Raw genomic sequence first — 14,186 nt, 5'->3', positions numbered from 1 at the left:
CCCCTGGACTTTGGACTTCCCAGTCTCCAAAACTGTAAGAATTAAATTTCACTTCTTTGTAAATTACCCAGTTTTAGGTATTCTGTTTAAGCAACAGAAATGGGCTAACACACCTGACCTACATATTACTCCCTTTTGGTAGAGAATGGTATTTATTTTTTTCTTTTTTTAATGATATATATTTAAGGTATATGACAAGATGTTTTGATGTATTTATCTTGATATACCCATTTCAGTAGATTGAGTGGTCCCCCAAAGTTGGGGATTGAAGCTTAATCCCTGCTGTAAGTGTTAAGGGTGGGAAATCCTATTATGGTAATTGAAAGGTGGGGCCTTGAAGAGGTGATTAGATTGTGAGGACCTGCTGTAGCAAATTGTTTCATGGTGGTCACGGGCATGGTTCTGAGTGCTTTAAAAGGCGAGCACAAGAGGATTTTATCTCTCTGCTCTGCTATTCTTGCCATGTGAGACCCAGCATTGTTGAAATCACCACCAAAGAACGCCCTCACCAGGAGTGTTCCCTGGACTTTGGACTTCCCATCCTCTGAAACTGTAAGCAATAAAATTTCATTTTCTTACAAATTACCCAGTTCCAGGCCTATATGTAGTGAAGTGATCACTATAGTCAAGCAAACCAATATACCCATTGTCTCATAGAGTTACCTTTTTTTTTTTTCTTTTTGTTGTGGTCAGAGTACCTAAAATCTACTCTCTTGGCAAATTACCAGTATATAATACAATGTTATTAACTGTAGTCCTAATGTTGTACATTGCCAGAGGTGGGGTAGGGGGAAGGCAGGCAGGAGAAATGGGAAGATGTAGATCAAAAGGTACAAAGTTGCAGTTATGTAGGATGAGTAAGTCTAGAGATGTAATGTATGACATAAGAATGGTATTTAGATAAGATATGGAAGATTGATATTATGCCCATTGTTATCAGAGTGTCATTGCTTCTAGATCTCTCAGAAGACAGAGCTAGGAAATATATGTATATTATGTATACACACATATATTTATCAATTTTTCTATATTAGGCCATATATTATAAAATCATGAGTTCGTACTAATACCTGCAGTTTCAATCCAACACCCTAAGGGTCTTTCTGTTTTTCCACCTTTATATGTTTGTACATATCTTCTCTGGCAGTTAGAAACTTGGCTCCCATTATCTTCGGTATTTTTACTTATTTGCTCAAAGTAACCAATCTCCCAACCATGAAGGCCATCTTGCCTCCTCCTTTCCCACTGCCTTTTGTCCTTGGCGGCTAGGCCTGCTGGTCTGTGTCGATGCAGCTTCACCGTCAGCCTCCAGTGTCTGTAGCTCACTGCTCTGTGTGGCTCCCAGCCATATAACTCGTGCCTCTGTGCACTTCCCCAAACTCTCCTTCATTGTATTACATTCTCAACCACATGCTGACCACCTTGTTCTGGGGAGGGAAGAAAAGAGATGGGAAAGGAAAAGAGAAGATGGGAATGAAAGGAAAGCAAAGACAGGAATAGTATGTACATTTTAAAATCTGGACAGGGATGAGAGACTCCATTGGTTGGGTAGACTCCACTATAGCCGAACCAGTGGAACTTGTCCATTACAGCTATGTAGCTCTCCACATATGCAAATTCCAGGAATATCCAATAGAGGAAAATAAAAAGGAATGTCAGCAAGGTTAAATTTCCATGGATTGCTACCAGGTCATTCCTAGTCTTTCTCAGTTTATTTCCACCCTAATTTCTGTTAGTCAAATAACTGAAGTCTGTAGTGTACTTCAACTAGTAAACTCTATTTTGTTAATGAGGAAAACAAAACACTTTAGGGGAAGGTATTAATTTACATCGTTCACCGTGCTAGATGTAACCTGGGTTGTTTTTCTTCTGAGCTTTCTCTGAAACACGCAAAATTACTAATCATTGTCATTTTCTATCATGTATTTAGAATTTCATTCTGACATTTTCATTTGATTATATGGACTTTTCCCCATAAGCGCATATCAAAAATTCTGAGTAAAGGTGTGCTTACAAATTTTTATTGATGTTTACCACAATCAGATTATATTTCCTCTAGAATCAGTAAATGTTTGCAAAAGACATCAATGCCATAATGGAGAACAAATCTTCATATTTAATTTCTCATGGAGGCAGAGAATTTGCTACCCCAAAGAAGCTCCAGCAGTCAGTGAGGTGAAGAGAGCCCTGGGCTAGAAGGATGAGAGCTGCTCAAGAGAATCACTCTCCCAGTTTTAGTTTTCTTCTCTGTGAAGAGGAGAGTGCTACACTGCCCATCTCACCATGGGCTGAAATGGGGAAAGAGATGGGAACTCACCTGAAAACTGTTCCATGGTATATCAGTGAATGTATTTTGATGGATTGCTCTAAGATCCTAATGGGGTGGTCTAGAGGAAGTGTGGTAATATAGTTATTCTTTTTGGTGGCTGGCTGATATGGGGATCTGAACCCTTGGTCTCAGTGTTACAAGGCAGTGCTCTAACCAGCTGAATAATGATAATGTAGTTAGAATCTTTTTTTTTTTTTTTTTGTATTTTATCAATATACAATGTAGTTGATTTTCATGTCTCTTTACCAACTCCTTCCTCCCCCCTCCATCTCCCCCCTCCCACCCATCAAATGATAATGTAGTTAGAATCTTAAACATCAAGTTTTTAATCCAGCTTGCTAACCCCTTCTTTCCTGATCATACATATTCATCTGGGACTAAATGTTTTCAGTGGTGGTAGAAAACATCAGCTAGTGACTGTACAGGATGGTAGAGGAGAGAAGGCCTTGGCTTTGAGGTCGTTGTTCTGATGACGCTCGCAATTTGAGGGAGGGGATTCTTCCTTTGGTCTCCCCTCCCCAGTAATCTCTGTTGGGGCCCCTTCTCCCCCACCTCTTGGGAACAGCTCACCCTGGAGCTTACTGGAGGTTCTCTAACTCCTCTAGACCCAGGAGTGGGCTCGGGGCTTTACAGTTGCTATGTCCTTTACTTCATCCCAATAACCTGACAAGTTAGATCTTGTCTCCCTTTTACAACAAAGGAAACTGAGACTCAAAGAGATTAAGTAACTTTACCTAGGCCCCAATGATAACAGTAATTAAATTAGCACTGTGTGTCAGAGGCAGTTCTAAGCACCTTATTTAAATCTCCTAACAGTTTTAAGAAGAAAGTAATGTTATTATCCCCATTTTGTAGATGAGGAAATTAAGGCACAGAGAGATTAATTAACTTGCTGGTAAGCAAGGCTTCAAATGCAGGCTGGCTAGCTTCAAATGCATGTGAATTAACAGTTTTCCCAGTACCATTAATTGAAGAGACTATCTTTCCCCATTATGTATTCTTGGCACCCTTGTTGAAGATCAGTTGATCATATATGTGTGGATTTATTTCTGGTGTCTCTATCCTATTTCATTGGTTTATATGTCTGTCTTTGTGCTAGTACCATACTGTTTTAGTTACAGTAGTTTTGTGATATCTTTTGAAATCAGGAAGTGCGTGGCCTCTAGCTTTGTTCTTTTTCAAGATTGTTTTGGCTATTCAGAGTCCTTTGTTTTTCCATATGAATTTTAGGATTTTTTTTCTATTTCTATAAAAAACGTCATTGAGATTTTGATAGGGATTGCATTGAATCTGTAGACCACTTTGGGAGGTATGGTCATTTGAACAGTATTAAGTCCTCTGATTCATAGATATGAGAAGTCTTTCCATTTATTTGTATCTTTAATTTCTTTCATCAGTGTTTCATAGTTTTCAGTGTACAAGTATTTCATCTCCTTGATTAAGTTTATTCTCAGTTTTTTGTGCTATTGTAAATGTAATTGTTTTCTTGATTTCTTTTTGGATTGTTTATTGTTAGTGTACAGAAATGTGACTGATTTTTCTATGTTCATTTCATATCCCACAACTTTACTGAATTCGTTTATTAGATTTAACTGGTTTGGGGGGGGCATCTTTAATGTTTCTGTGTGTAAGATCATGTCACCTATGAACAGAGGTAATTTTTCTTCTTCCTTTCCAATATGGATGCCTTTTATTTCTTTTTCTTGCCTAATTCCTCTTGCTAGGACTTAGAGTATTGTGTTGAATACAAGGAACAAGAGTGGGCATCCTTGTCTTGTTTTTGATCTTAGAGGAAAAGCTTTTAGTTTTTCACCATTGGGTATGATGTTAGCTGTGGGAGCCATGCCCTTTAACCACTCAGTTTACCTACCTATCTGCTAGTACTTGAACCCAGAATCCAAATCCTGTGTTCTACGGCACTGCATTGCCTATCCTCTCCCACCTTTCTCCCTTTTCCACTCCTGCCTTTCTGCTTCATTCATGCAGCAGAACAGGGAAAGCATCAGTGTCTTAAGCATGGTCACTATGGCACTGAGCCCATACTCAGGCAGAGGGGAAGTTCTTTCCTGGACTATGGCTATTTTTGTGTAGTTATCGGATGACTTTGTCATCGTTCCTTATTAAATGGAGGTGTTAGAGAATGAGCAGTTAATCTCCCTGAATTCCAATTATATATTTCATTGAACTTTTTAGAAATTCTGAGTCATGCAATCCTCTTGGGAAGTACTGTCTACCATTCGTTGTATACTAAGCATGTTGCTAAGCACTTTAGGAGCATTGCTTTAATTTAATCCTTTCAACAATCCTGTTCTGTTGTTGTACAGGATTATGCCATTTCTAGAGAAGGAAGAAAAGGTTTCAGCCAGATCAGCAGTGTGACAGGTTAGAGCCACTACTGACCATGATGAGCCTACCTCTGACCCAGGTCCAGCAGATGCCGGAGATTGTATTGTACTCCTCTTCCCTCACTGTCCTGCCCCTACAATCATCACAGTCTGCCATGCTTTCCCTGAAGGGTGCAGGTTACCCCAGAACTCCACAGGTCTGGCTTTCTCTTCTCAAACCTCTGCTTTAAATATCCATGCTAAAATGTTGGTTGCTTTCTTTCTTCTGACCAACATCCACTATACAGTGGAGCAGCAAAAACAAGAAACCACAATAACAACTCCCATTCAGAAGAATCGGAGACATGAAGCAGTCACAGGTGCCTAGATATGATGTTGCCCTGCTAGGCAGGAATTAGTAAGACTGCCCTGCCCTGGCCATGGAGCAAGTTCTGTAGTTGGTCCCTGCTTCTGCTCTCTGGGGGAGGCCTCCCAGCAGCCCTCACTTTAACTTTGTCCCCTGGGAAGTCCTTCTTTGTTCCTTTCCCTCCGTAGCTTTATCTGAAGTAGGTGTTGGAAAGTGTGTGCTCCTTGGGAGAGAATGAACATGGGCCTTTACAGGCCAAGCTGTGGCTTCTCTGGCAGTACAATTTCTTTCTTTCTTTTTTTTTTTTTTTTTAAAAAAAAGATGACCGGTAAGGGGATCTTAACCCGTGGCCTTGGTGTTGTCAGCACCATGCTCACCCAGTGAGCTAACCGGCCATCCCTATATGGGATTCGAACCCGTGGCCTTGGTGTTATCAGCACCACACTCTCCCGAGTGAGCCACGGGCCGGCCCCAAATTTCTTAAAAACTTCATAGGCTTCTGGTCTGTTGGCATCTAGTGAGTTCCATGTGCCAGCTACCACATCCAAATTCCATTTTGGACCAAGTTCTTAAGCATGCTTTATTTCCCAGTATCTGTGTTTGGCTCATCTCTCTCTTCCTCTTTTTAGTAGTACCTACATTGAGATCCTTTGAAACATGGACTTGGGTGGGAAGATGCACTCTTACTCAGATCTTTTCTGCTGGCCTGCCTGCCTGCCTTTGTTGCATTTCATTGTCTTATTGAGAGGCCTTTGAGAAAGACTGGGAGAGGTAATATTATTTTCTGCTCTTTGGTGTAAACACTAACCCTAATCCTAAGCAGTTATCTTTTCTCAGTTTCTGGACATTGTGCATTCCTTTGCATCTTTGCTTACTGCCATGGTTTGAATGTCCCTCCAAGCTCATGCTGAAATTTAACTACCAATATGGTGGTAGAAGGTGAGGCCTTTAAGAGGTGATTGGATCTCAAAGTCCATGTCTAGTGAATGGATTGATCCATTCATGGAATAATGAGTTGATAGTTTAGTGGGTGTGGTTCTGAAGGCTTTATAAGGAGAGTGAGTGAGAAGGTTAGCTCTCTTGCTTAGGCCACTCTCGCCATGTGATACCCTGTGTTGCTGTAGAGAGTTATCACCAAGAAAGCCCTCACCAGATGTGTTCCTTAGACCTTGGACTTCCCAGCCTCTGAAACTGTAAGAAATAAATTTCGTCTCTTTACAAATTACCCAGTTTTAGGTTATAAGCAAGAGAAATGGACTAATACACTTACAAACTGACAAACAATTCTTGCTTGAGCTCATATCTTTCTTGTAATGCCTTGCTAAAAGCTGCCAACACATGCTCATGTTCTGGTTCTTTCCAGCTCCATCACCTAGAGCAAGAAGCTTCTTTGGCAAAGAAGCCCCCAAATATAGACCTGAAGAGAACAGTTTATTTTTCTCTCATGTTAACAGTCCTGAAGTGAGTGATTCAGGTTCAAAGGGTTCCTTTCATCTTGTTTCTCTGCCATCCGCTAGGGCAGTGTTTCTCAAACTCTCTGTGTTTACAGACCAATTTTCTATATTTCCGATGAAGAAATTATTTATTTCTGTCAAAAACCAATACTTTTGATTTATACTCTGTTCAGAGACAAATGCACTGATTATGCACTTGTATCTCACAGAAATGTCAAATTGCCATAAACATTTCTAAGTGTTTAATCTCAATTTCTGTACTGATTTCCTCATTGATGGAAATTTGTGCTACCCTGGCCTTTGCCCTTGTTTGAATGTTCAAAGCTGTATCACAGGCCTGTTCGTGTTTCGACTTGCAGGAAGGGAGAAGAGAATGGAGGGGCACACACTCTATGTGTTAGGGCTGACCTGGCAGTAGCTCACTTCATTTATGCTCACATTCCATTGGCAGGAACTTAGCTATGTAGCCATTCTAGCTGCAAGGAGGCTGGAAAATGGAGTTTCCTGGTGGGCATCTAGGTGCCCAGCTGCAAACCTGTTACTCTGCAAGAAAAGGAAGACACGATTTAGCAGTCTATGCTGCAGAACATAAAACTAAATAATAATATGAAAAATAATTACAAGAGAAGTCACAGGGCAATATACAAGTATGGTCAATTGAATTAGAAGAATTCAGTTCTTCTGTTAGTTTAGTGTCATACCATGCAGAACAGGACTTCTTAGAAATGGAGTCTGGCATCCTGCAGACTCTTTACAAATTACCCAGTTTTAGGTTATAAGCAAGAGAAATGGACTAATACACTTACAAACTGACAAACAATTCTTGCCTGAGCTCATATCTTTCTAGTACAGCCTGAAGGTTAGAGGCTGGTTGTGTGGTGAAGTTAACTATCAGAAGTTCAGATGAGAAGAAGCTGAGAACCATTCTCAGAGGGAAGTCCAGAAAACAAATGTGCACGTTTGGATCTGAGTTAGAATCCACAAGGTTATGTCCAGAGTGCTTGGTCAGGAATATATCCAATGTCAGGGAACTCTATAGTAGTCAGGACCCAATGGGGCATGCTATGGGATAAATGTGTCCCCCAAAGTTCATGTGTTGGGAACTTAATCCCTCCCCATTTTGACAGTGTTAAGTGGATGGGAAATCCTATTATGGTGATGGAAAGGTGGAGCCTTTCAGAGGTGATTAGATTGAGAGGACTGTACCCTTGTGAATGGATTAATCCATTGACTGTTTAATAGGTGATCATGGGTGTGGTTCTAATGGCTCTATAAGGAGAGTGAGTGAGAAAGTTGACCCTCTTGCTCAGCCTGCCCATTCTTGACATGTGACACCCTATGAAGAAGGTCTTCAGACCAGATGTGTTCCCTGGAATTTGGACTTCCCAGCTTCCCGAACTGTAAGAAATAAAATTCTGTTTCTTTATAAATTACCCAGTTTTGGGTATTCTGTTAACAAGCAACAGAGACAGTCTAATACAGGACACCAGGGAAACTGGTTCCACCCTGAGCCTAAGCAAAACATCAGAGAAAGGGAGGATAAAAGTTCCCAGCCCAGGTAAGGTGGACTGAGGCTCTCCAGTTCACCCTGCCAACTTGCTAGTGCTGCACTACAAACAACTAGTGGGACCTGAGTCACCATCATTTTAGCCCTTTATATCAAAAACTTGGTGTTTAAAGTTAAATTGCATTCCTTAGTGAGGCCCCATCATCTCCAATGCTGAGCTGAGGAAGGTTGAGTGTTCCAGACAGCATCCATGCTACCTGCAGGGTGACTTTCTTATTTATTTATTTACTTTTTAAAAAGATGACCAGTAAGGGGATCTTAACTCTTGACTTGGTGTTGTGAGCACCACACTCTCCCAAGTGAGCCAACCAGCCATCCCTATACAGGGATCTGAACCCATGGCCCTGGTGTCATCAGCACTGCACTCCCCCAAGTGAGCCACGGGCTGGCCCTGTGACTTTCTTCTTGTTGACCTCCAAGGCACCTTGGGTTGCTGACATGCAGGAAGGAGCTCAGCAAGAGAGAGGGTGTGACAGGTGTCAGGGCTTAAGACCATCCTTGACCTTGTAATGGGAAAGAGTTTAAAGGGGAAAAAAAAGAAAGGGCTGAGAACCGAGTCTAGGAGTGTCTACACTTCAAGTCTGGAGGAAGAAAAGCAGATAAGAATACTGAGGACAGTGGGAAAAGAACCAGGCGAGTCAAGGCACATAGGCTGTGGGAAAGAGTTTCCAGAAGGGAATAACCATTATTATGTTTGACAGTGAAACCAAAGAAAATGAGAACTGGAAACAGGATATGGGAATTAATCAATCAAATTGACCCCTTTTTTTTTTTTTTTTTTTTTGGCAGCTTGCTGGTAAGGGGATCCAAACCTTGATCTTGAACAAATTTGCTAATGTTGTGCCTATTACAAGCCAGATTCTGTGTTTCTGCTTCAGAAAACAGGGAGACAGAAGGATACCAGTTTGCTCCCAACAAGTTTGGAAGTGAGGTTGAGACAAATAAATATAACTATGTTGAATGCCATATTTAAGTATATTGAATGCCATAGAAGAGGTATCAAATATTTCTTTCTTTCTTTCTTTGTGGGTTGGCTGGTAAGGAGATCTAATCCTTTGACTATGGTGTCAAGTATTTTTCAGCCTTTTTCTTTTTTAAAGAATAGGCTAGACTTTTTACTTCTGTATCATCCAAGCATTATTCAACATAACATCAGGTTTCCATATCCTCTACTTCCCACCAATTAACTGAAACTAACCAATTAACCGACATGTCAACCACATCAACTAAACATTTGTTGCACATCTATTACATGAAATTATACTAGGCATTTGGTGTACAAACATGACTAAGAAATTGGTCTCGCCTTTGGAAGCTCATAGTCTGGTGGTAAAGGATGACACATAGGCAGGGAATGACTCTGCACTGCAACATCAGGGGATTTCCCCCCAATGGCTAAAAAAGAGTCAATCTAGTAAATAAAAAGCCACTTTGGGAGAATCAATGTACAGATTCTCATTGACTGACAATGAGGTTATGGCCCAATAAACCCATTGTAAATTGAAAATATCATAACAGTACCATGGCTGGATTAGGACAAACAGTGTGGACTAAAATTTTGTCTGTTGTGAATTTTACAATGTAAAGAAATATAATTTTTCATGGGAAGTCATTTACTGTAAACCAGTACTTTGAAATTTCTCAAAGTATATTTTTGCAGATGACAAAGTTTTTTGTACAAGAACATCTTTTTCAGCAATCAATATCTACACTTTAAATTTTGACATTCTTTTTTTAATTTTTAATTTATTTTTTATTAGCATATTCATTGTTACAAACCATACTTATTCTTTATGTCTCTTATCTAATCTCCTCCCTCCCCCTCCCTCCAAAATTTTGATGTTCTTGACTCCTTCAAACAGTAAAGCTACTGAAGTGTGATTACACGACGGTCTAAGGATTATTTGCTATATATAATAGAACATATGGAGTTAAGTATAAATAATATTAATTTTAAGCACTTTAGCATCTTTTATAAGGGTCATAGGATAAAATGTATCTGCCAACTTTCTAGTCTAATGAGTTTAATAAAGATTAAAATTTTATAATAGATAAAGCAAACACAATGAAAGATTTACATTATGTTTGGATAAACTAAGTCAGGGAGTTTGCTGATCACATAAAACCCATGTATCACCTCTTTTATTTAGTTCTGTATGCTTTCACGTTTGCTTTACGGTTTAATCAAGAGGCTTAAGACAGTCTTCAGTCATCAAGAACATCTGGAGAACAACACCTTTGATTATAGTTGTTTATTAAACAAATCCTAGGGTAAAAGCTGTGTGTATATACCCTGGCTTTCCATAAATCCACCCACTCGATGGGGAGAGAAAGCAGTGGGAGAGCCAGCTGACATGCCACAGGCTGTGCTCCCTGCCTACGGGGCTCATAAACTTGCACCAACACAATGCCCCATTTATTCAGCCAAGCCCAGGGTGCAGTTTTCTCCTGCGTGTCACCACCTTGGAGCTGAAGATGACATGAGACACTTAAGTTTCTCATCTGCGTTAAGTATGTTCCCAAGCCCACCCAGGATATGCTTGCCTCTCCTCTATGTGGCCACTTTTCTTAGACCCTTTACTTTAAGAGCATATTGTGGACACTTTGTTGCTAAGAAGAACAGAGGATCTAGATCAGAACAATTTTAGGTTCTTAAGAAACAGAGTAACCAAACATAAGCAAGGTTGAGAGTTTAGCTTTCTCAAGAGAAATGATCTAGTGTATGGAGGGAAGCAGATTTGTAATAGCTCTACCCTTAGCAAGCACCCCCAAAGTAAACATACTAGCTTTATCAAAGAATACCAGAGGCTTCTAATACTCTATGACAGACAATTTCTGTTTAAGTTTGATCTTGAACAAATTGCTACTCTTCTGTTTATTTTACAGTAGCAAAGAGTAAAGTAATTGCTTATGAAACACAGATGCTGAATTTATTTTGAAATTACTGCCGTATGGTAGAGTCAATAACATTCTGCTCCCCCCGCCCCCGTTTAAAAATTATTTTTATTATTTACTTCTTTACAGAGCAATTCAATTACAGAAAAATGGAGCAGATAGAACAGAGTTCTTATACCCCCTCCCATACACAGTGTCTCTTATTATTAAATCTTACATTAATGTGGTACATTTGTTATAATTAATTGAACTGATGTGGATATATTATTAACAAAAGTTCATACTTTATATTTTTTAGTTTTTACCCAGTGCCCTTATCGTGTTCCAGGATCCCATGCAGGATACACATTATATTTAGTCATTATATCTCCTTGGGTTCCTCTTGCGGTGCAAGTTTCTCGGATTTCCTTATTTTTGATGGCCTTGACAGTTTTGAGAAGTAGTGGTCAGGAATTTTGTAGAATATCTTCCAAATGAGGTTTGTTTGATGTTTTTCTCATGATTACCCCGCGGTTATGATTCTTCGGGGAGGAAGATCACAGAGTAAAGTGCTATTCCTAACATATCTCAAGATTACAGACGAGCAACATGGCTTGTCACTGTTGATGTTGACCTTGGTCATCTGGCTGATGCAGTGTTTGTCACATTTCTCACTGGAAAGTCAATGCCTCCCTCCTCCCCTTCTGTATTATTTTCTCTGGAAGTACCTCACTATGCACAGCCCACACTTAAGGATCTCGGCAGTTTGTGCTCCTTCTGCTTTAGGGTGGAATATCTGTATAATTTATCTGGACTTCTTCTGCCTTCGGAGACTTGTCTCTTCTTTCCCATTTATTATTTTATTCAGTCATTTATTTATGTCAGTGTGGACTCATGGATTTTTATTTCATACTTTGGGTTATAATCTCATACTACTTTATTTTGTTGCTTGAATTGTTCTAGCTTTGACCATTGGGTCCCCTTCTCTTTTGATTTTTCTTTTTAAGGCTGGATGGTACAGGGATCTGAACCCATGACCTTGGTAATATGAGTCTCTTGAAATTATGTTCAAAGAGGAATCCTAGTTTTTGATTTTCATGCTAATGGGAGAGGTCTCTATTGTGGGACTGTCCCTCAGACCACCCTGACTTGTCTGCTCTGGTGAAGCTGCTTTTCAGGGGTAGCAAACACCACTCCTTATACCTCTCAGACAGCAGGACTTGGAGCCAGGTCTATCCAGGGAAATGAAAGAGTTGTGAGACCCAAATTACAGAGTATACAGAAGAAGAAGAAAGCACTAAGGCTCAGTTTGGGTAACCAGTTAGGGGGCATGTGGGCATGTGTGCACAAGGATACTTCATTTAATCCTACATTTAGCAAGTGTTTACTGAGTTCCTACTGTGTGCTGGGCATTGTTCCAGGCACTGGGGATGTGCCATAACAACACAATGCGTACCTTCTAGATGGGAGACAGACTATAGCCTCAAGTAGATAGTGTCAGGTTGTGAGAAATGCTGTAAAGAAAACTAAAGTAAGGTAAATGGCTTAAGTGCAGCAGGATGGTGTGGGTGCTCTTTAGCGAGTGGCAGGGAAGGTATCTCTGATAAAGTGGAATTTGAGCAGGAATGAGGTAGACAAATGAGCCTGTGGGTATCTAGGGAAAGGGAGTCTTGGGCAGAGGGAAGGACAAGTGTAAAGGCCTTGAGACTAATGGCTAAAGTGAACCTCGGGAATTATTTGTGAATTTAAATCTCCCAAGCTATCTCAATTTTGCCATTAACATGAATTATTAAAAATAATTCAGTGAACAAACATGAATACTTACTCAGGATTGGTTGCTAGGGTACCAGCTAACCTAATATCCAGCTTCCATCTGGATGGGGTTTCCAGAGAAGAGAGGAATGTTCTATATGTGTGAACCATAGGAAAAGAAAATATGCAGAGCACTAACCTTGTCTTCGATACACCACTGCTTCTTCCTGGGAAGAAGAGGAGGGTGTTACTGAAAGCAAGCTAAAAGGCCAGGCAGCAATTTGTCTTTTAAGATGTAGCTAGAAATAAAAGCTGTTTGAGTGGTTTTCAGATGTCTTAATTTTCATAATTGTTTCCACATTCCCAGCTGGCTGTACAATTTTTCAGGGAAACAGGTTTGGGAGAATCTAAATGAAAGCTTTACTCATGAAGTTTTTATTTGGATTCCACATACAGACTTTCCAAGCCATCATTTTATGAAGTCTTAAATTACTGAAGTTTGAAGTTGTGGTAATCACTCCAAAGTTTAGCATTTTTTGTTTCTGGGTCAGAACTATCAAATCCTCTAAACCTTTAGTATAAAACAAACAAACAAAAACAGCTTGGGACTTAGCAGAAGTAAAGTTTAGTGACGTTAACCTGGTCCTGAAATTGACCATATTGTGTTCTAACTTACCATAAAAGTTGAAAACATATTTTCAGAAAATTGCTTTTTCTGATATTCTCAGGGCTAGTAAAAAATAAGTAGAATAAAATAATTTAAAGAAAAAAAGATTAAAGGCTATTTACAATGCCCCAATTTTTTTTTATACTGTGGGGCCATCTTTGAATGTGATTTGCTCACATCATTGTATTTTGGTACTTCTGTACTTCTGTTCTGTAGTTATTGTAAGTATAACTGTAGTTCTTGGTTCTGTCTGATGTTTCATTTGCCTGCGGAGAGAAATCACAGCATTGTAGATAAGCATGCAAGTTATGGAGCGAGGCTGCCTGAGTAGAATCTAGGGTCTTCCACTTCCTGGCTGTATGACTTTAGGCAAGGGTGCTTTGGTTTCCTCATCTGCAAAATGGGTGTAATAAGGGTGTCTAGGGCTGGCCAGTTAGCTCAGTTGGTTAAAGCATGGTGCTGATAACACCAAGATGCAGTGTTTGATCCCTGTACCCACCACACCCACCAAACCAAACAAAACAACAACAGCAACAACTATATATATATATAGAGAGAGAGAGAGAGAGAGAGAGAATCTATATTATTGTTGGGAGGATTAAATGAGATGATCTGTGTAAAATGCTTAGTCAGCAGGAAGCACTCAAATAGTAGTAATTAAAGACAGTAATAATAGGGCCGGCCCCCTGGCTTACTCGGGAGAGTGCGGCGCTGGTAGCACTGAGGCCGTGGGCTCAGATCCTATATAGGGGTGGCCAGTGCGCTCACTGGCTGAGCATGGTGCAGACCACACCGTGCCGAGGGTTGTGATCCCCTTACCGGTCAAAAAAAAATAGTAATGATAAAGTGGAG

The sequence above is a fragment of the Cynocephalus volans genome, chromosome 8 (genome assembly GCF_027409185.1).
Source record: "Cynocephalus volans isolate mCynVol1 chromosome 8, mCynVol1.pri, whole genome shotgun sequence".
NCBI lineage: Eukaryota > Metazoa > Chordata > Mammalia > Dermoptera > Cynocephalidae > Cynocephalus > Cynocephalus volans.
The sequence above is the reverse complement of the archived record's forward strand: the minus strand, read 5'-3'. Positions refer to the sequence as shown.